General features: G+C 38.2%; 1 protein-coding gene across 5 annotated transcripts in view; it reads right to left on the bottom strand.

Annotated features, from left to right (window-relative positions):
• The window catches only part of OTUD7A (OTU deubiquitinase 7A), a 149,726-nt gene extending 126,065 nt beyond the window's left edge, over window positions 1-23,661 (bottom strand). For all 5 annotated transcript variants that reach the window (XM_049813321.1, XM_049813325.1, XM_049813322.1 and 2 more), the window contains exon 1: window positions 23,437-23,661. The gene's annotated coding sequence lies outside the window, so the exon portion shown is untranslated. The remainder of the gene's footprint in view (window positions 1-23,436) is intronic.
• Window positions 23,662-23,919: the final 258 nt, after the last annotated feature.

Genomic DNA, 23,919 nt, shown 5'->3' with positions numbered 1-23,919 from the left:
AGAGCAGGGAAGGGGAGAAGAAAATGGTCAAATTACATGAAAGTTATCAGAAATAACATTATTATTTATAGGAAATCCTCAATCCAATTCCTGGAAAGAGAAACAAATAGGAAAACTTCTTGAAACACAACAGCTACTGCATCAATTTAATAACATAAATTAATAGCAACTGCAGTAATGTAAACATTTCATTAGTTATTAAGTTGCTAAATTCCTTTCCCTGCTAAAAAGATCACATTTGAGAGTCTCCAAAGCTCAGTATTTTTGCTTTTGTATTAGGTACATCTTTCACTGACCACTGCTGTAGCTTAGCTTCTGGAGAGAGACAATTACAAGTACAGATCCAGCAGTGGAAAGCTGTAAGTGTTTTTTTCAACAACAGCTCCCCAGCAAAAGCAAACCCTATTGTCAGAGAACAGGAGCACTCTGTGGGAGCAGAATCTCTCTCCGCCTCTCTCTTCAGGAATAGCAATTTCTAGAGTATTGCATCAATAATTATTTGCTTCAGAACTTGAAAAAACAGCTTAGCTCATCAATCAAAAAAACAACCCCACACAAACCAAAAAACCCCACCATTCTCAGATACCCACATGCAAAACCACCCCCAAACACCGTAGGCAAAATGTGTATGTGTACCAAGAAAAAAAATAAAACAATAATTTCTGACAGATGAGCCTTTTTTTTTTTTTTTTTTTTTCAAAATAAGTCTGTTGTCATTTACTTATCAGATTTGCAAACCATCTTTATCTATCCAGTTGCATAGACTGCTGTACGGGCACTAGATAGAATTTACTGGACTTTCAGGCTCAAACTCCCAGCCTAAACTGTCACATTACAATATGGTTCTTGTTTGAATAATAATTTTAAAATGAACTGGATGACATACTAAGCAAGAATTTATATTCAAAACCTATGAAAGGTTTTGAAACCTATAGAAAAGGAAATGGAAAAGTATTCAATCATACATTTACACCTCTAGATTTGAAGTATCTGTTTCCCATTGTTATGAATACATTTTACTACTGTTTTTGTATGGCATCCTTTCAAAAAGCTACACTACAAAATATCATAGTGGGATTCACATTTTGTACCTGCTTTGATTTAGAGATTTTTTTTCACTTAGATATCTGTTGAATTCAATTCTCGCTTTAGTCCACAGCATTTTGAACTCTGAGCGTTAACTCTATCAGAATTCATTCTCCATTACATGGAATCTCCTACATCAAAGCTGATTGTTTTTCAGAAAGACATCTCATCAAACTCAACAGCTCTTCCTAAAGTAAAAACACACAAAACAATTAAAAAGTTTTATGTTCTCAGTATTTGTAATTCTTTCAGATTGTATAATCTGGCCTATTGAATTCAAACCTAGTCTTAATGTATCCACCCAAAATATGAACTAAATAAGAAATGTATGCCATGAACATTTGTTTATTGTCCTAAACAATTTTCTACGTAATCTATTTATTCTGTTATCTGGACTACAACCCAAATTGCATATTCCATCTGCCATCTAATACGTGTAGCTCTTTATGGTATTTCTGATTAGACAGAAGTACATATTCATAGAATCATAGAATCATTTAGGTTGGAAAAGACCTTCAAGATCATCGAGTCCAACCATTAACCATGCCCACTAAACCATGTCCTGAAGTACCCTGTCCACTCACTTTTTTAATATCTCCAGGCATGGTGACTCAACCACTTCCCTGGGCAGCCGATTCCAATGTTTGACAACCCTCTCAGTAAAAAAATTTTTCCTAATATCTAACCTAAACCTCCCTTGCCTCAACTTGAGGCCATTTCCTCTCGTCCTATCTCCAGCCACCTGACAGAAGAGACCAGCGCCCATCTCACTACAACCCCCCTTCAGGTAGTTGTAGAGAGCGATAAGGTCTCCCCTCAGCCTCCTTTTCGCTGGGCTGAACAGCCCCAGTTCCCTCAGCCGCTCCTTGTAAGACTTGTGCTCCAGGCCCCTCACCAACTTGGTTGCCCTTCTCTGGACACGCTCCAGCACCTCAGTGTCTTTCCTGCAGTGAGGGGCCCAAAACTGAACACAGGACTCGAGGTGCGGCCTCACCAGTGCTGAGTACAGGGGGACAATTGCCTCCCTGCTCCTGCTGGCCACACTATTTCTGATACAGGCCAGGATGCCGTTGGCCCTCTTGGTCACCTGGGCACGCTGCTGGCTCATACTCAGCCGGCTGTCAGCCAGCACCCCCAGGTCCTTTTCTGCCAGGCAGCTTTCCAGCCACTCTTCTCCAAGCCTGCGGTGCTGCACGGGGTTGTTGTGACCCAAGTGCAGGACCCGGCCCTTGGCCGTGTTGAACTTCATACGATTGGGCTCAGCCCATCGATCCAGCCTGTCCAGATCTCTTTGTAGAGCATAAATTCCTCAGATTAGACATAAGTACATATTCCTCAGATAAACAATTATATCCAATCATGTAAGTCAAGCTCCTTTGGACTTTCTAAAAGGTAGAAAAGTGAAATATTTTTGCCAAAAAGAAAATACTCATCAGAACTTATGATAAAATGAAAAAATGGCATGAGAGACAGCAAGCTGGAACTTCTAACAACTCTACTGCCTCTCATACTCTGGAACTGAAAATTATACCAGTGATTAAAAAAAAAAAAGAAAAGCTTTTATTCCTCATGAACTATGAGCATGTTTTCTGTTGTCTTACTTCTCTAAGGATTCAGGAAATGCATAGTGATTGTGTTCATCAGAATATGCCTGCAGGCCTATAGCAATATGCTTACTGACACTTTCATTTTTCTGATACAAGACTGCTGCTTCATTTTGGGGGCCTTGCCCAAGAAAAGGCTCATGACTCGTGAAACATCACATATTTTATCCTGTATTTTGTGCCTTAATGGACTATGCAGAGTTGTTGTACAGCTTTTGATACATACAATAAAATAAATTTAAAAAAAAGACTGTATTAGTAACAGAAATTTCTGAGAGAACTGGGACTCCCGAGCTTGTTTATGGCTTCGATGAGGTGGGGGAATGACAGATTTTGCTGACATTTGCTCTTGGATAGAACTGAAACATGAAACAGAAATGGTTCCTAAAATGTATATTACTTTCTCCACAGCGTTGGAAAATAACACTACCCTCTTCCCAAATTACACATAAAAATAAAAGAACGCTTCATGATAGCTGCTTTCTGCAAAGCTGTCATAAATGGTTTCTAGCCGTCACTGTCTGGCCCAAAGCTTAATTCCACTGAGCTGCTGAGAATAAAGGATAGTGATTAAAGGAATACAGTGCCACTTCAAACACAATTTTTGTGGTGTACTAGGAACAATATCATAGATCAGCATCCCTAATGTATTTTGGAATTCCAGTATGTGTCTGCAGTATACCCCAACCCAGAAATCTGGCTGGTAGACTGTAGTCTACATTTGTCTATATAGTTGAAAACTACTGGTTTCATTTAAAGCTGCATTGATCTGATTTTAATACCTTCCAGCACAGAATGTGCTGAATCTGATTTCCAATGCTGAATTCCAGTAACAGATTGAATATGCAATTGTGCTGAGCTATCAGGCAAAAGTGAGTATATAAAAGACAAGTATATGAATTTTCCCTTCCAAAACACAAGTATCTCTGTTGGTCAGTCTCTCCTCTGGACAGATGTAGTAACTCCCTCTTTTATTTCAAGATGTTTTCTCGATTATGAAATCCAAAAGATTTACTACATACTGTAACTTTTACTTTACAATCCAGGCAATGATGGGAACATGCAAGTTAACTCCAAAACAAACCTGATGAGCAACCTTTCTTTGCATAATTTCAGAATTTTGGAGAATATCAGCAATAATGTATGTAATATTATATTTTTAATTTTTATTAACCATGATGCTTTCGATACAAAAAATCTTCACATCTTGCTTCTATTGGACATTGCTCAGACTTTTACCTCAAATACCCTTCAGTAACATCCAGCTTCATATATACCTAATAAACTGCCCCATCTAAAGAGATTTATCAGTTCAATTTTATAGCTTAGTTGATTTTTGAAGGCTTTAATGGCTTTTATGCACTGTCCCCTCAGACCCAGTTGCAGCACTTGGACCAATTTCCTTCCAAGACTGTGCAATGGTCATCACACAATTGTTAGTCATGACTTAAATTTCATAAACAAGTTCCAAAAAAGAATATTTCCCTTGGGAGAGTAACTTTTTAAATTAAAATAATCAAAGCAAAGCCATTGTTTTAGTTTGCCTGAACTAAAAGGAAGAATTCCAATGGATTTTCAGTTATACTCAAAATGTCCTGTTCATGTTTTCCCTTTCCCATTTCCCCCACAAGCTTTATCTATTAATAATACATTTTATGATTGAAAATTTTGGCACAGCTAAATAAAAAGACCCACAGTAAGCTTCACCTACAGCAGCCAGTGGTAAATCTCTGATTATAAGAGATGAAACTGATTCAGATTTTGCTTTTAATAACAGGAACTGCAACATACATACTTTCTGAAACAAAATGCGTGAAAAATGAATAAAGCAATTTGAGAACATCTCAAGACAGAGAGAAGTGCTATGAATTTCAGTGGGAGGGAGAGGCTCAGAGAGATGACAGTAATGTAAGTAGGGACAGGGTGAAGCTCTTGGGTTCCAGTCCAAATCTTTCAAACCCAATGCTCTACATGAGAGCCCAAAGTCTAAATTTAGGTGTCTAAAATTAAAATGGCCTATCTAAGGGGTCAGCCATCTGTATCTTCCATTTAATTTAAGAGACAGTATAGTTACTCAGTTGTGTGAAAAAACAAATCACTAAGAGTTTACATATAGAATTCATGTCCTAAATTTCAGTGCACAGGTTTAACATATAATCATTTTCTGGACTCCATGCATCAGTTTTCCCCAAAGTTAAAACTTTGGCCTCAGACACAGGGGTCTCCTTGCTCATAGTATTCTCAGTATCAAAAACCTTCTTCCAGAAATAACAGGGCATGCTTATTCAGGCTAATCAAGTTAGATTCTTCATTTACCATGGACAGTAATACAACTGATTAACACATGTATTAAGCAGCTCTTCTCTTCCAGTTTTTATAAGTTTGGCAATTATCCCCTATACACTCCCTTACTCCCCCGTTCAGTGATCTGTCAAGGGAAGAATAAGGTACATACAACTCAAAATCTGAGTGTTAATCCTCCAAATATTCAGTAACTTACAGCTGAGAATGGTTGAAAGTTGTAGAACCACCGCTGCTGGAAGATGCAAAGACAGGTTAATAGGATGTAGACATTTACAAAACATCTAGTTCCAAAGGGCTGAAAAGCATTTGATTTTAAATAAGCTTTCTTTTTTTTTTTTTTTTTACCCTCCTCTTTTCAGTCTTTGGAGAAATTTTTAATAGCAATACAAAATAGAAAGCATTTTCTTGCCTCTCCCTGAGCAAGAAAGAAGCAACTTCAGACACAGATTAGAAAGATGGCATCCATGATTAGGTGAGAAATCTATTGGGGACTTAATTTCTATCCCATTTCTGCTACACATATCAAAACCAATTCACTGGCTCACCATGTGTTTTACCTGCTTTTAGAAGATGCAGAGCTATTACATATCCTGGCTACAGTACCTGACTAGCTCAAGCTGAGGAGAGACACAAAGTTAGTATTCTATGTCTCTACTTCAGCACCTGATGTATCACTCAAGATGGTGATTATCATAATATAATTTTACAAATATTCTTTATGAGGCAGGAAACATTTTAATAATATGAGATCTTAGATGATAGGCAAATAACCACATAGCCACTCAGCAAGAACCTAATTCCCCTTCCAGTGCCAGGTCTGCTACAAGAAACATCATATACAAAACTATGTGACATTCACTGTCTTGTAGAAACAAAGACTATCTGTGACAGTTAAATCCCATCTTGCAACTGTGAGGTTATTTTCATCCCAGGTCACATATATGAACAAAATAATGAGGTAGATTTTTTTGGTCAATTAAATTGCCAATTCTTGCTGTTAATGATCTTTATATTAAACAACATATTTCCGTATTCAAAAGAACACAAAATTCTCCTCTGTAAGAATACAGGTTCTGTAACTTCAACAGTTTTCTTGCTTCTCAAGAAATTTCTTTCCTCATAGGAAAACAAACAAACAAACAAACAAAACCAACCCAAACCCTCAAGGAACAAAAGAAAAACAAAAGGCAACTTGAGTGCACTGCGCTCATATTATGCAAAGGCCCTTCCTCATCACCTTATGAAAAAGCTAGTAGTTTCACAGGAGATAATAGTTAGATGTAGGTTAGTTTCTTTGTCTTTCCAGGATGACAGAAGGAAACTTCTATTGAAAATGTAAAATTAAAACCAAGCATTTGGTTTAATGAACTAAATTATGCAAACCATCTAGAAAGCACTTAACTCACCATTAGTAAGTAGCTACCATAAAAAACATTCTCTCATTTTAGCTGAAGAAGTAGTCTAGACAAGCTAGTACTATATCCCACAATTTTCAGTTTTCCTGTGATTGAACAGATAAATAAAACATTTTGGTACAGCTGTAACTTTCAATGGATGCTGACTATTTCTTTATTTCTAAGGTTGTACATGAATCCTAAGCAAAAAGTCATTGGCACCAAAATATTAAGAAAACCCCTAGCATTTAGATGCTTTACCACAATGAACATAAACTATGTACAATAGCTGCTAAAGCTGCATTTTGCTAACAGTAATGAGACTGTTTATTTGAAGCAATAAATAGCCCATATGTTGCTTGGCTGTCTGGTAATGCACAATGAAAATATCTCACATGAAAAATGGCTTGAGATTTTTGGGGGAAGCTGGAAGATGATTATGGCACTCATACCAGAACGCTGCAGTGGTTCTACAAGTGTATTATGCTTTTGGGGTGGGCAAAACAAAAACACCACCATAAAAATGAAACACCCATGGTACAACATTAGAACAAACCCATACAAATGCAAAGAAAACCCCCACTGAAGAGCATAAAAAAAGCCCTGCATCATTCACTCCTAAAAATCTCATTGCCTCCCCAGTCTTCTCCCTTGAGAAGTCAGCAGGGCCAGAACTTCACTATACACTACATTCCCACTGCACTCCTTGCTGCGAGCTTAGAACAGATAGCTGAAAGAGAAAGGAAGGGCCTATGGAAAAAGCTTATGCTGAACACCAGGAATGGCAAGCTGTCCTGTTCTAGATGTACATGCACACAAAGGGGTGTGTACATGTGGACATAAATGCATGCATAAACATATGTGTGTATATATATTTGTTCTATCCTAACAGTGTATAAACCCCTGTGTGGCAAACATCCTTCTCCACCAGAAATACAGAGAAGGCTTATCATCTAGAATGTGTGTTTCATCTTTGCATAAAAGGTGCTATTTTACTTCTCCAAGAGTTCTTGACCCCTTTTCTCCAATTGATTAAAATAAAAAATATTAGGACATTTCTTTTGGTTCTGCCATGTAAGTATAGCATACTGCCTGAGAATTACTTTATGACTATCCTTCCAAATCGAACAGCAGAGGTGCTTTTGATCAGCACTGTGGTAAGCATACATTTTGCGACTATTCCTTTCGTTTCAGTCAGCAGCACAGTTCTTGAAGCTGGCTAAAATATTCTCAATAAAATTTGATACTCAGCAGCAGAAAAGATGCTAAACGAACAGAAGAAACAATCAGACTCCATATTGTTTTCTCTTGGGAACACTGGAGGTGCAGATAAACCACTGATTCAAATAAATCAGCAGAACCAAAAGCTGCAGAAACAGTGCAGGGAAAGAGCAAGATGAGTAGCTGCTCCTTGAAGGCCTATGGCATGAGAAAACGAAGAAGTTTCCTCATCTCTGAGGCTGTTCTTCATATTCCAAAAGTTTTCTCCTCTACATATCCTGAAATACAGAAATAATAACCAGATAAATTACTGTGTTGTTTCTACAATACAATCTAAGGAAGTCCATTAATATTTATGTCAAATATACAAGCAATTCAATCAAAGTTTTGGAATGCTAACAGTGAGATGCATAAGCAATGCCGTTGGACCTTGAACCCCCCCCAATATGCTTTCTGTTTCTGAGGTCAGTTACCTCCAGATATGATGTAACAGCCAGCTAGACTTCCAATTCTGAAAAGCGAGGGGAAACTTGACCCCTCCCAATGCAGCAAAGGGACACCCTCACATTAACTGTGTAGGAAGCACCAAAGAAAAGGTCATCAATAAAAAGTCAGACAAAAAGTTTAAAAGAAATAATCAAAATTCACAATAAAAACAAAGACATTTTCTTGCTACTATTAGGCCACCTTCCTTTTTTTTTTAAATTTTATCTGTGTATTTCTACTCATATAGTCAATAGGGGAGTCTTTTGCATGATTAAAGGACTGTAAAGCTACCTGAAATTTGTCATGTGAAGTACTGCAGCATGTGAAAGTTCTCACATTATATAATTATATTATACTCCAAATAGAGTAAACCCTGAAATTGTCATATGAGATGTAAATTGACAGTCATATGCTGTCCCTCCTGTTTCAGCATCAACCCATGTTTGGATTCTTTCCCTACCAAGTAATCTTAGAAATTCAATTCCTGTAAGAAAGATGCAAAAGCTAGATATTCATGTTACTCAAGATCAGAGACACTGACAAGGTGAATGAAGGTTTTCCTAGTGGCACCAAACATAGCTTTTGGCATAAGTATATTGGTTGCTGTCATAGTGAAAAAAATAGCTTCAATTGCAAATGCTAACAGGCAGCAGATAACTGGCCATATGTGTGCGTCTGTGGGTGAATGCCTGAAACTGAATTTTGAACTCTCAAGCAGACGACTGGTACTTGCTCCCTGCAATCTGTACAGGCTGCTTGTAAACCTTGGTAACACCTGGGCTAAACAGAAGGGTCACATTCTGAATCCTCCAATTAACACAGAGGCAGAACATGCAATTAAAAGGCTACTCACACTATTTAGATTGGGGAAAAATACAAGTTTGGGTGCCAAAAATATGGCTTCCCAGAAAGAAGTCGTAGTCTCAGAAAGAAGGGCAGCAAAGATCATGACTGGAGAAGACTCTGGAAGCAAGGGAAAATCCTAGAGATCAGAGATGCATGGAGACTAATGAATGCCAGGGGATGCTCGGGGACCCTGGCCAGTGATGTCCAAGATTGGTAACTATAAGGAGATGCACAGCAAAACCAGCACAACTTTCTACCCAACCTTCCCAAACTAGCAGTGATCTCCCTGCTGGGAAGGCAAGTCAAGACCTAGTGAATGTAGTGCTGGCAGCAGAGAAGGTGAGTGAGTGTGCAAAATGAATCAAGTGTGATAAAAGCCTAAATTTTGATGGTTCTTAAATAAACCCCAGTATATAGCTCCACTACACATTGGTTTTAGCTCTGTCTCACCTTTAACAGCTGTTAGTTCTCCTCAGCATGCTGTGGCTTACCTGATGAAGAGTAGTACCTGTTTACAAAAGTTTAAGCACATTGTATTCACCATTTACAAAAGAAAAACATAGAAAGCAAAGAAGAAATAAAACTCCCCCAAACTAGAAAACATTTACACAATTCAACTTTATAACTGCAGGTCTCAAATTGAACTTTTGCATTACAAACACAAAACCATTTTGGTAGAAAACAGAACACACATTCTTTCAAAAGAAAAATGAATTTCATACTGCTAGTTCCTGCTACCTCATGGAAAAACACAGCCTACCAAATTAAAAAATGAAATACTAATCTAAAATTGAAGTTCACAATTAATAAGAAAAAAGTTCTGAATCCATGGAAGGGTATCAAAGAAATACACTTTATTTCACAATTTCCATTTCATGTATCATGAAAGGAAGCACGCAGAGTATAAAAGCTTGGGAAAAAAAGAGCATCTTAGTCTCTTGGGTGTTCATTTTATGCTGTAATTGGTGAAAAGCCTCTCTAAAAAGGTTATAAATGCCATATTAATTTCATTAGGAAAGCTCCCATGGCATATTAATTTAGTCTCTGGCACTGTTACTGCATCTTTTCAGATACACAAAATCTTAGGAAGTAATGTCATTAACAGTAGAGATCTGAGAAAGGCAACTAAAATATTTTAAACAGATTGGTGACAATTCAGCTTGGAAGCATGCATGTTTATTAATATACTATCATTCTCTTCTGATTAACAACACACTGACACACAAGAGCTAGAAGGCTCTGCTACTGAAATTATGTTATCCTCAAGGGCTCTGTATTTGCAAAGATTGCATGAACAGCTCTCAAAAGATTAATGACCTACTCCTTTATTTAAGGCAGATACTCATCTTCAGTGATAGCGTATAAACTCTGAAGCTGAGCACGAAATTTAACAACTGACTTAGCTTACAATGCTAAGAAAGAAGACTTTTTTTTCCCCAAACACTTGCTACTGAACACTGTAGGTAATTCTGGACATATAAAATACTTTAAGTGCCATTTTGTACAACTGCATTAGCAGCTTCTCCATCCTGGCCTTGATTCTGCAACTTGACTCACACAAGCAGGCCTTGAAGCCATCTATGGTCTCATTAGTTAGTAGAAGTCAATGTGAGCTTTTTATCATAGGATAAATTTATAAAACACAAGTAGATAGAAAGCAAGTTCTATCAAAATAAGTATGTAGATACTTGGAAATCTCACAGTCTCTGATCACTTTTACAAATATAGTATGTATGTTTTGCACGGTTTAGGTCATGACAATTCTAAAACCTGCGTACACTTACTGGTTAATTGAGACATCCTGAGCTCAGCTATCATATAAAAGCAAATTCTTTCCTCTTAGTCATGTTTTAAACCTAGGCTGTTCATTCAACTTCACTCTTAGTCATGAGAAAGGGAATACCTGTGTGACCAAAGCTGCTACTTTTTATACATTCATTATATTCATCTAATGAATTAAGAGTCTATAAATCAGGAGTGAGTGTCTTTCTGAAAAGGATGTTATAGTTCAACTAGACCTATAGTTTTTAAGCAGAAACTCCATCACCAAGTTCTAAAGCTTAAGTGGTATCAGGAGATCAGATCATAAAACCTCATAAATGTCCCACTGGACTCAGAAATCTAATGAGTCACATGCTAGGCATCTCTTCATCAAAACACTAAATCCCCACTGCAGTCAACAACAGATGCAAAGTCTCTGAAGAATTTACCCATTAGTACACAGAAAGTAGATTCTGGAATAAAAAAAAGATAACTTTTAAGCCCTACTTCCCTGAACACTAAAGCAAATTTTATTATTCTTCGTACATTTGCCCATTCTTTGGGCAGTTTCATTTGACATTTTTCTTGAGAGGCAATGAAAATAAATTTGTTCAAAAATTTGTTTCATGACTGATCACTATTCACAAAGCAGTGTAAACCCTATGGCTGGTAAGCATGGGGTTCATAAGACAACACATATTTAGAGCAGTTCCACAATATGTTTAGATCCACAGCAGTAAGAATGAAGCGTAACTGGTTGCCAATCAAGTGCTTTTGTTATTTTCAGTAAAATAAGTAGTCTGAAATTAAACTACTTTAATCTAGAATCAAAACTAGAAACAAACTTAATAAACAGCATAGGCATTACTAAACAGAAACACTTTTAAAACCAAAAGGGTGGGAACACACAGAAAATAAAGGCATTCAATATTTCTGAGTACACTGAATTCTTAGGCAAGCATGGATGGAAACATAGCATGAATGGCAGTTTTCTTTCAATACATACTCTTCTGCGTGAAATTAAGAGCAGGGATGCCACAGTATCACATATGATCAACTAGCTCTCTCAGATTAGGAACCTGTCCAACTGACTAGTACTCACAAACTTTGATTATTCCTACCAAAGTGTAATAATTATTGAATTACATGGTGCTTATTTTAGATTACATGTTCAGTTTGTCATGACCATGTTTCATTCTATTCCTACCCTCCAAAGTTCTTGGAGTATCTCCTGCCTTTTTTTCACCGATAACGCAGGTACTTTCATCCAAGACCGTAATGAAAATATTAACTAATGCCAGATTCAGGACATATTTGGATTTCTACAGAACCCCAATTGTTTTTTCAAAGCTAGTAAAGGCATATAGAATCATACCCAGAAAAAAAGCAGAAAGAGTGTGTTAGCTCTCAGTTAAAAAAAAAAGCTTGCTTTTTAGGCTATCATCTGAGCTGACATAAAATACTATCTTCCAATTTATGAATTCTCTCCAAAAAAATGGTATTATCAACAGCAATGTTTGCTTGAATGCCCTAAACTTAACAAGTATTTTCTCACATATTCAAATCCTATTGTTACAGCAAAAAAAAGCCGTAGACGGAACACCTAGCAGACACATGACCGTACAAAATGTATTTGCCATAGCTTAGGAAGGACTACACTACTGCAGGTTCAGTTTTAAATAGACATGCCTAAGGGCTAAGAAACTGTTTATTTTTCCAAATTACAGAAGAACAGAGAAAACACAAGGGTTTGGGGCTGATACGCAGCTCCACTTTTTCAGGTATAGAATCAATGTTTTGAACTGGGGTTTTACATCTTGACTATTAATGAAGGTACAACTTTATCTGGCAGTTTAATCATCAGGACAAGAATAAACTTTTAAAAAAATACTTCATATGACCTAGAAGCGCAAATCCTTATAAGAAGTTATGGGATCTCTTAAGGACCTGTCATCAGCTTTTCGTCAAAGAGCTTTGGAAACTTTTAAAACAATTTTATCCGCATAGGCTCCTGATATTATAAAATAATTAATTTCAGTCTCTCTCTCCGTCTCTCAAAAAAAGTAGAATTATCTCAACTATTACCGCACAAAACTTAAATGTTCTGTTGCAAAACACTAGTCAAAGATCTACCAAGCCATTGAACCTCAGAGCTACAGTCTGCTTTCTCTTACATTTAGTCAGCTTTATCAAATCCTGTGACATTTACATACACAGGAAGATGTATACCAGAACACCACATTACTTTGTGAGCTACTATTAATGTATTTAAAGGAAATGTGCTTATTTTTAACCATAATACGTTTCCTGTAAAACTATAAAAACCTGCTACTAACTTTTCCTGTAAATATAAAAAACTCTCGTCTTATTTAACATGCATTATATGCAGTGACCCAATTTAACAGTGCAAGGCTTGAAGAAAAGAAGAGCTGTTAGATCTACAAATATATAACATCACTACATTCCAGCCAAAGAAACAGTGGGAACATGCAGAAGCAACCCAGAACACTGTATATTAACAGCTCCCTCCATCCAGATATTTTATTAAAGGGGTAATAAGCTTTTATCTTACCTGGCTGCTCAGAAATTTATATAAGTAAAAAAAATAAACAAAAATTTTAAAAAAGGCAACTTTTCTGGCAAAGTACTGTAGGATTAGCTACTTTCCTACTTCAAAATAGTTGTACAAGGTTTAAACACTTCTACAGGTTTTTTAATAAATATTTTTGCTAACTGTCAATAACTCATTCTTCCAGAACATGTGCTCATAAATCTTAAGCTACACTTTCAACAGCCTCTTCCTTTTCTTTCAAAAACACTGGTAGCCCCTTATATCTATATACTTACATGTAGTTTTATATATACAGCTACTGCATTTCATTTGCTTTGTAACTTCAGCTGGAAGATCAAATACACGTCACATTTTGCATGAACATCTGTACAGAAAGTTAAGTCCTGCTTTGGCATTTTTACCTTCATAACACTAGCAAACCCCATTCTTAACTGTTGCATTTAAAGAAAAAAATGAAACAGATTGGCGTAGTGCTCATTGTCTCAAATTATACAATTATAATTAATATTACATTAAATTTCTCATGGTATGGTGATAAAAACAAATAAGATAACCACAAGCTACTATAATTAGAGTTTCACTTATTAGAGATTTTCTCATCTAGATCTCAGTGTTTTACTGAGCAGCACTGAATCAGTTATAAAATTAGCACCTCTTAAGACCATGAAATATACTGTACAATACTGGGAGGGTACAGGGTTCCTGCAATTTATTTTTTTTTCTTTCTCTAAACATAACATATTTTCCATAGCCATATCCAAGAATTATATGGCTTGCAGATAAAACTTCACCAATAAATCACACCTATATGGCATATTTTTGTACAGTTACATTTTGCCCCACTTTAAAAGTGAATGTATTGACATGGCATCATTTCAAGCAGCACAAAATATATTTTTTCCATAGATATCAGTCATGAAAAACGTTTTGAAACATCTAGGATTTAATCTGAAGCTCTCTGACAGCAAAAGATTTTGTTTTCCAACTGTGAACAGAATAATGGTAACAGTAGTGAACTAAATCCACTTGTTGGTCATTCACTGTTTTAGCATTTCAGCTTAAAATGTATTTTACTGCCACAACTATTCCCTCCGAGGTCACCTTTTGCCAAAGAGCCTCAGAACTCCACAACTCAAAGGCTATTTTCTGGCATCATTTTACTAGGAAAGAAGGTCCTTTTCAGTGGTTTGGGGGAGGTGGACTGTTTGGTTTTGTATTTCTAAAGCTCCAGACCTCTTTTCTCCAGTTCCCAAGGACTGTGGCAGCATGACTCTCAAGGAATTTGTTACGGACAGAATAATTTTCTCCTCCACTGATAAGTCTCAGATTTCTATAAGAAAAATGGCTCACAGAAAACATACATATTCGTATGTTATTATAACTTCTATAAGATAATAATTGAGGTACAACCAGTCATAGGGTTATTTCTACCCACAATGACATATAGTATGCAGACTAAAATTATGTGCTCTTCCAACCTTTTCCTCACAAAAATAAAGCATCTTTTTATGGATGTAAACTTTATTAAGAAATGAAGGGCATTTCATATTTTTCTTTGATAGCTGTAAATACACATTTAATGACAACCAATTGGCTTCAGAGATACCTTCTCTCCTGAGTACATATCCCTCTATTTATACTGGGTAGGAAGATATTTTATATTAAATGAGAGGCATGTGGAATGAAAGCTAACAACTGAATAGCTCTTGAAGGAACCATTTCTCCCATTTTCATGTAAAGCATATTTTAGGAGACAAAACTGGAGGAAGGAAAATGATAATGGCTCTGTTTCTCAAATTCTTTATCAAAGAAAGTCAAGAGATTATCAGCTAGATACAACCATCTCATCAACTCCAGATACTTATAATTGAGCTGCTCAGGCATGAATATTCATCTCCTGTGGTAGCAAAAGGCAGTGATTTATATTTCCATGTTAATTGAGGTCTGCACTTCACTAGTGCAACATTTTGTGCTCCTAAGAGCTTATCTCAAGCACCTGATCTGCATTAGCACTGAGGGAGAGCAGCGAAGCTAGCAATACCTCAACTGGATGCACATTCATCAGGTTTTCCAGTACGACTACATATTGCTTATCTGCTGAAATGAGCATATCATCTTTTTGCGGTCAGAGTGCTACCAGGCCTGCAGATAAGGAGTACATCATTATCAGTAAGGCGCATGTGCCAGTAAACCAGTGCCTTCAGGCTTGCTTTAAAGAAGATTCCCCCATGTGTAATAAGTAATAAATAGTTTGTAACATCTGTTTACAATCACAAAAAAAAGCCAGTTCAAACAGACTTGGACCCCATTGCAAAGTTGTTAATTTTTCCAGTTGCAAGTCCTGAGATTCAATTTCCAACCTACTGGCCTCTATTTGACCCATCCTCCTTTGCCAATTACAGGGATTCTCCCTTTGACAGGTAAAGGAATTGAGAAAAGTATCTGGGATGAATGAAGTGATAGAAAACAGGTATCTCCTGTTACAAAGATGATGTAGCCCAGAGAGAGACAACATAAAAATGATTACTGTTACAAACAACACAGCTCTAGACTTTATGGTGCTACTCTTTCTTCTACACATGCTTTTATCTATCAACATCAGAAGAAATTTTGAACAATGCAGAACAATAAAAATGTAAACTGTGTTGCCCAGGAGACATTACAGACCTCTACATAGGGCTTCTTCAAGAGAACCTTCTTTATTGAAGGAGGAGAAAAAACTGTGTAACCTTCATAGAACATGTTTTTTTCACAGTCTTTAGCTTCCTCCTATTCTTGCCAAGAATAGGCATCCTTTTATCACTTCACTCCTGATTAAATTTGCTTTGAGCATTTGTAGTCTGCCTATATAGTAATGAATATCTGTCTTCGTATTTCCTGCTCAAGACTGTTATACAGTCCTTATCTTTTAAGCATCTTCAGTTTGGAATATTAGAGCAAAGTGATACAAGTATGATTATAGACAGAAAAGAATACGAGAGAAAGAAAATCAGTAAAGCACTTCTGAGTGCCTCCCAGAAGATGATTACTTATGTGAGTGCAAACAACTTTTCCTAGCTTATTTGAAACCCTGCCTCCAAGTATCTAGCAATGTACAGAACAGAGGAACTCTACCATAACACAAACATGGAAGAAAACTTCCATTATAAACAGATAGATACAAGTTCTGTATATCTGAGGTCCTAAAATATTGCATTCATATCAAGAAGCCGGAGGAAACAAACTGTCTATTGCTAAAAACCACTTAGCTTCTACAGGACATGTCATTCCAAGTGTTCCCCCATCCACTAAAAGTCATCCCCAACTACATGGCTCAAAAATTCATTCCTTCATACAGGTCTTTCAACATAGAAAGACATTGTATAAAGCCAAATATTTGGATATCTGATTTCCCCCCTGCCTCCCAGCATATCAAGACTATACATCATAAGAAGCTGTAAGAATAACTCATAGGACCTCAAATACTTGTGGGCAAACTGCCACTCAGACCTGGAGCTTCCCCTAAATGCCTTGGCATTGGCATGCCCTCCCATGGTTTTATTTCAAGTCTTGCTTTTATGATTATTGAAAAACCAAACATGAAACACTGACCAAAAAAAATGAAATTGTTATAAAGCATCTCAGCTGTTGTGATTTTTGCTTTAAACCAAATTTTCAGGTTAACCTCACAATCTCTCAATTTAATCCTCAGTTTGTAAATGCTTGGGCATCCCAGTACTCACAGCTAATTAAAAGGTTACTACTTTTCAATAGCGATTTCTTAACAGCAAACAGCCTCAACTCATCAAACTGCAGACACTGTATCAACCTGACTTTATTTAATGTTACCCTGCTGGCCTTCTCTGGGAGACTACAGTTAATTTGTGCTGAAAGGAAGTTTCCTCCAGCTCTTACTCAGCTGTTCTTGTACAACTGATGAACACATGATACCCCTTGAATCTTTCCTACATATGAATTTTATCTATACATTATATATTCTGACATTATTTCTGTTGGAATTACATAAATCTGCCTTTCCTTTATACTCTACCTCTCCTTTAATTCACCTGTACTCTTCCTGAGACAAAGATGTAAAGTTAGAGAGACATGGGAGGTGATTTCATTGCTTCACACTTAATTATAGTTTGCTAAATCAATGCTTTTTTCACACTAAAATAATCTTTTCCCATTACCACAATGTTATTTAATACAACTGTACGTCCTCCTTTTCTCTGGAATTGACAATGTAACAGGTCTCAGACTTAAAATAGAAGCTACTGGGATATTAAATATTCTCAGGTGAGAGACGGGCAGGTTTCTGGTATGGGTTGGTAAATCCGAGTCTAAGTGTTCCTGACATAACCATCTGCAACACTTTGGTCTGGGTTCTGTTCTCAGATAAGTATGTTATTCTGATTAGAGCCAAGTGTGCTGTCATATCTGTATCTAAGTGTAGAGTTTGATAGCCTGTGTTTTACTTCTACTGTTCACTGCTTAGTACAGACTGAATCTAACTAATAACCTCAGGTCTACCATCATCAAGAATCTCTCCTTTACACTGATCTCAGTGCTAACAGGGGAAACTATGTAACACAGGATAAAAGCTCCTTTGCAGTATCTTGGAAACTTTGAAGGCAATATAAGTGTTTGCACAGAAATTTAATGAGTATATACCTAGACAGATATATCTGTCCTTGCTTAGCAATTTCCAGTAGGGTGTAAGTACCTGACAGAGTCACTTCCCAGTAATAGAGAAATGACTCATTTCAACCAGAGACAGAGCAATCCAAGTCAGGGACTGTTTCCCACACTTTGTTTCTTGCTGCAATGGATCTCAAAAAAGACAGAAAAAGCTAATCAAGTAAAGATATTATCTGCTGTATGATCTTATTTGGCATTCTTGTATTCATGATTTGCATAGTTCAAGACAGACAAAACCTTTTACAATGTCAGGCTCCCAAATTAAAGTTCTGTCATTACTGTGCTTTGAGAGTCTATGTAGGCACTGCCTATGGGACACAGCTGTAGCCCTTCTTTGCTGGAATAGTGCTTTTGAAGAAAATTATAGTTACCACAGTATTTAGAAAGTAATTACAGTAGAAGAGAGTAAAGTGACTTACCAACAAAGATCAATGCTGTAAGAAAGGCCTCTACTCCAATGCCCTTGTTCTTGAGACTAGAAGTAGTCTGTGGAATGACTGAAATGTCAGTCACTCACGCATTTTATGTTTTGACAGTACCAATACAATAACCTTAGCCTGGTCTGCTGTGTAACACAGAGCAAAGGAATTTGTTCAATAATTTCTTCTATCAGGAATATAACATCAGCAGAGTTTCTTTCCAGCTAAGTTGCTGAAACATAAAATATAGAAAAACAGAGAGGAATTTTTTCATTCAGATTTCCTAATAGGCAATGATTATTTTACCAGTTTCTATGGTACTATCACCATGGAAGCTAGCCATTTTAATCACAGGCATTAGAACACATTTCTGATAACATCACAGCAATAGCTTATAAATATATTGCATCTCCTGGTCATATGCAGCAGTAACAACTTTGTAAATTTCCATATGACAGAGATCACTAATGGCATCGGCCAACATCAGGATTAGAAACGTGATACTTCAAGCATCTAATTAAAGAACAGGTTCTCAGTGTTCCTTACTCTAATTCTGAAAACAATAGTGGAAATATAACCATTGTGACAAAAAACAAGAATCGAAATTCTTTCACAGCTTGCTCAGTTTCTACATGGGTTTTGCCCCAACTAGTCAATGCATATGATTACTCAGCAGATCCTAAGAGAATGTGCAAGTGAAAAAAAATTCACTGTAGAGCACTGCATATCTGAGAAACAGACAGATAAAAATGGCTACTTTACCCTTGTATTAAAAAAAGCATACTTTGTTCTCTGTACAGTTTAAATGGTATTGAAGCATCACATACAAGATTTAAATCATGATCAGAGAGCATAACTCACTGTTCTGACTGACGAAATTTTCAACATAGTGTGAAACATACTAATTTTACTAAATGTATCATGAAGTATTTACAGATATGCTCATTCTGAAAAAAACTGGAAGTATTCAAAAATACTTTCAGCAATAGCAATCCTCTGTTTCTTCTATAATTACATAAGAAATTATATTTTCAAACTATCTTCGAACAAATTCATACTCTTGTCCTGGAATTTCAGGTTTTTTTCATATTAAAGTTTATTTCAAAGGCTGAGTCTAAAATAGTAAATGAATTTATAAATCAAAAAGCTAATAAGCAAGTTCAACAATTTCTCTATTTCAAGCCTTTGCCAAGGATCCACCCAAGAGACGTTAAATAAGATAAGTACAGATAATGTCAATAATATTCTGCAGTAAAACACTACGGCAATGCACTATGACTGAAAATCACTAGTATAACCATATCCTAAAATAGACAGCATCGGCCTCAAATAGAACAACAAAAATCTGAAGTAAACTGAGAATGAGACTTGAAATACATCACAATTAGCTTTGTCTCTTCAAACTACTTAAAATCAGAAATACTCATCACAGAAGCAGTTACGCTAGGAGAACAACATAAAAACAGAACTGAAAGTCAAGTCTTTCAGATCTCCAGTATCTCCATGCTTGTTAGATTTACAATTTTTCCTCCCTTGGGTCAGTAATTGGGGAAGGACAGCTAAACAAAGACTAGAAAATATCTGATGGTGAAATAGTTGTATTGTTACATTTACATGCATATACTAATTAATCTGCCTTTAAAATAAAACCAATTACTATCAAGGATTTGAGGACAGTTCTGCCATCTTATCTGGGGACACTCAACTTCCTCAGTTTTGTGTCATGCTTTGTCTTAGGAAACCAACAACAAAGAAATACAGAAAGATGCAGGGTAACATCTATGCAACATTTATATCACACTTGAACTGGTAAACTTCTACTCTTGCATAAGGCTACACTGCTGAATTTTCAGACCATCTAAGCAGTCAGGTTAGTCTCCCAGTTTTTTCATTAGGGCAACACTGATTAGTTTGTTCAGAAGGTTCACATACCATTTAGCTCTATGCTTTGGTCTAAACACCTATGAATGCATTTGCATGGCTGTGCAGTGCATATCAACTATAAATGAACTGGTAGACTACAAAATCTTCAACAAGAAAGCCTTTTCCACTTCTTTCAGTCCTTAATTTAATAACAGTTGCACTTCACATTTTAAGGGCTTTCCATTTCCTTAACTAAAAGTTTATGTTTAATTTTTGCTTAATATGAGTCCCAAGACATTTTATGAAATTCAAGCCAAAAGGAGATTCAGATTTCATGATTTTTGGAGAATGCAGAATATATTAAACAGAAGGAGGCCTCACTGAACACTGTAAGATCTGAGGTCTGGACTATCTGGTAACAAATATTCTGCTAGTTCCCTTAGTCCTTTCCCTCTTTCAACTTCAGCTTCCTCTCCAGCAATACATAGCTACGTGGAAACACCTTGCCAGTGGTGTTCTCCTCCCGTTAAGACTATAGAAGTTACTGTGTCTAAAAGCAATAATGAGCTAAATAACAATATGTGACAAGATGATATATACAGTTCGTATGCGTCTATGCAGTAAATTAAAAATTTTACAAAATATGATTTTTCCCCAAATAACACAGGTACAATACCAACAAACTCATACAAGACTCTAAATGACATGAAAACGTCATGGTGAATAGATTTTAAAATATATAGTTTTAAATAAAAATTAGATGCTCTACATATAGAGTACTTTGGCTACTTAAAACGGAGATTCCCTAATTTTTTAATAAGTAACACAAAGGGCAACTATGGCAATGATTAGCACAATGGTTGCATTGGTAAGATCTGAGTCAATGTTCACACACCTGCATGTATACAGCTCTACAAAATTCCTGACCTGAAGTCCCATTCACTCAAAGTCTCTTCAGTCCCTGGCCTTTTTGCTGAGTCCGTCAACAAGCCAATAAGGGAGATGTGCCAGGGGCAATGAAAGATGCAGAGGCAGGCTTACTATGAAAGGACTAAATACCTTCCCACCTGGTAATTCCATGCTTACTTGGAGTCTATAACATCCAGGCATTATCACCCTTATTTGAGCTTGTATTGGTAAACCAAGACCAAAATCTTCTAGATTCCATTTGCAAAAAATGACCTTTTTCAAAAATAGATACATTATGATTAAGGAAACAATCAGTTATTTTTGCACTATACATATAGCAAATTATTAGTCTATTAGACCTAACCCCTACCCAGCCTCATACTCTTAACAGTTATTATATTATACATGAATTAACCTGTCCTGAAAATGACTGAGCTTCTTGTAAACTACAAACATAAACACATAATATCACAAAAGAGCAAGATTCACAAAAAGGTCATTTCTATTCCACATCATACCATCGTTTCTGCTGCGTGAGCATACATAGTCCACATTGGTTCTATACTCCACACCACAGCCAACGTTACAGATTTATCAAAAGCGTACAGGCTTGTAACAGAAAGTATCCCAGAGGAAGGTAGACATTGATATTCAGCTACATTCCTGATTCAAATGGGGAAACTCCAGCTTGCCCCTTTGTGAGGAGCACATGCACACCTGGGCAAAATCTGGCCTTCATCCACAGAAGGGAGACCATTTAGTCAATTCACATCAAGAGCAGAAAACAGATCCAGATAACAGATTATAAATAACAAATCAATGCTTTTCCTACCAACAGCACTTTCAATTCCAAAAGCTTAATATACTTTGCTTTAAATCTGTGCCATAGCAACCTTTTTTAAAGTCAATGTCATCTGTAAGGACTGAGTTAAAATAAAATGTGGGCCAAATTTATCAGACATTAGTTTCCTTTGGATATAGAGCTCAGAACACTGACTGTGTGTCATCCTAGATGTGACTGGAGTTGTATATGTTGCATCCAGCAACATATTTTAAACCAGTGCATTGCAAAATACCTGCCCTGATCATCAGTTTCAAGTATTTGTCCGAGACGCTGAAGGTCAAATGAAAATTGTGAAAGGTTTCTTTCTGTTTACATTAAATTTATATCTGTATGCTAGAAATTGTAGCACTATTCAGGCCTAAGCAGAGAAGCCTCAAGAGTTTGTTAAAATATGACAGCATTACAGTTGGTCAATTTAAAGGCGCATCTGAGGGACAACAGAAGAGACCGTTCCCTCTTGCAGTGTGGAGCTACGTATGCCCACATAGCTATGAGTATCACTGTGCGTGCGTGACACTGACCAGCGATGAGGAACTTATTGTGACAGAACTACAGCAAAAGTAGGCAAGAATTTATTCTTTTATTTTCAGCACTGGCTCCCGAGGGGCTCTGCATCTTTCTGTCAGATAGATACTTAACAAGCCTCCAGAAAGAGCTTAGAACAGACATATTCCTACAATCTCCAGGGTAGGCATAGGGGTAGCGAGCTTTTTAAATTTAGATTATGTAAGGTCGTGTACCTCACTGCATTACGTTTTATACGCACATTATATCTCTCTGCGCTATATGGCACCCTGTGAACTCCAAATGATCATTATTCACAGAGATCCTGACAGATTGCCTTTTGTAGCTCTTTCAGAGAGAGAGAACAAATATCATATGTACCTCTAATATTTATCGGAATGAGGTCAATCCCCCAGATGTCCTGACAGGGTCCAGGAACCACCTGCCCAAATCGGCCTCTTGCCCGAGCAGCACCGGACCACCCGGCCAAGGGAGCAGGCTCCTTTTATCAGACACAGCCGCGAACGCAGGAGCGAAGCTAGGGCGAGAGTCTGCAATGCAGAAGCCCTTCCCGGAGCTCGTCGATGAGCTGGGGGAGACGGGGCGGGGGCAAAGCCGGCAGACCTGCCCGCATCCCCACCACAAAAACCCGAGGCGCGGGGCGGGAAGTGTTTCTAAACGCCAGCCTTTACCCTCACCGGCTACGGCCGAGGGCTTTGCCCCCGCCACCGTCCGCAGCTCCGCACAGCGGGAACTTCTGCAGCCGGGGCGGAGCGGGCAGCCCGCAGGCAAGGACACCGCTGCGGGCCGCGCCGGGCCGGCCCCACCTGTGCCACCTGCCTGCCGCTGAACGCCACCGGCCCGTCCGCCGCACTGACCTGCCCCTGCCACGCTCCCAGCCAGGGGAGAGGAGGAGGAGGACGAGGGGAGAAGCAGCTCTTACCTGCTCCCGCCGCTCCTCCCGCAAGCCCTTACTAACCGAGCTCCATCTTCCTCCGGCTGGGGAAGCTGGGGGGGGGGGGGGGGGGGGGGGGGGGGGGGGAAGGGGGACGAGTCAGCCCAGCGCTGCCGCTGCCGTCCCCCCCAGCTGCCGCTTTCCGTCACCGCTGTCCCCCCGCCCGCGCTGCCCGGCGGAGCGGCCGCCTCTCGCCCGCCCTGCAGACGGCACCGGGAGACGGAAAGCGAGACCCACCTCCCGCCGCCGCCCCCTTCCCATGAAGTCACCGGCCGCAGGGCCCTCCCCTCGGCTGCCCGCAACGGCCCGGAGAGCCGCGCTCCGCCCCGCCCCGCGCCCGCCCCCGCGGCAGCGGGCCCCGCCGCCCCGAGCCCGCCGGCAGAGCCGCGGCCCGGAGCCGCCCCGCACCTTCCTCCGCCGCCTGCCCTTCTTGCAAGCTCGGCCTCGCTGTCCCCAGGCGGAGGCAGTGAC

The sequence above is a fragment of the Accipiter gentilis genome, chromosome 10, assembly GCF_929443795.1.
Source record: "Accipiter gentilis chromosome 10, bAccGen1.1, whole genome shotgun sequence".
Taxonomy (NCBI): domain Eukaryota; kingdom Metazoa; phylum Chordata; class Aves; order Accipitriformes; family Accipitridae; genus Astur; species Astur gentilis.
This window is presented reverse-complemented; position numbering and strand designations above follow the sequence as displayed.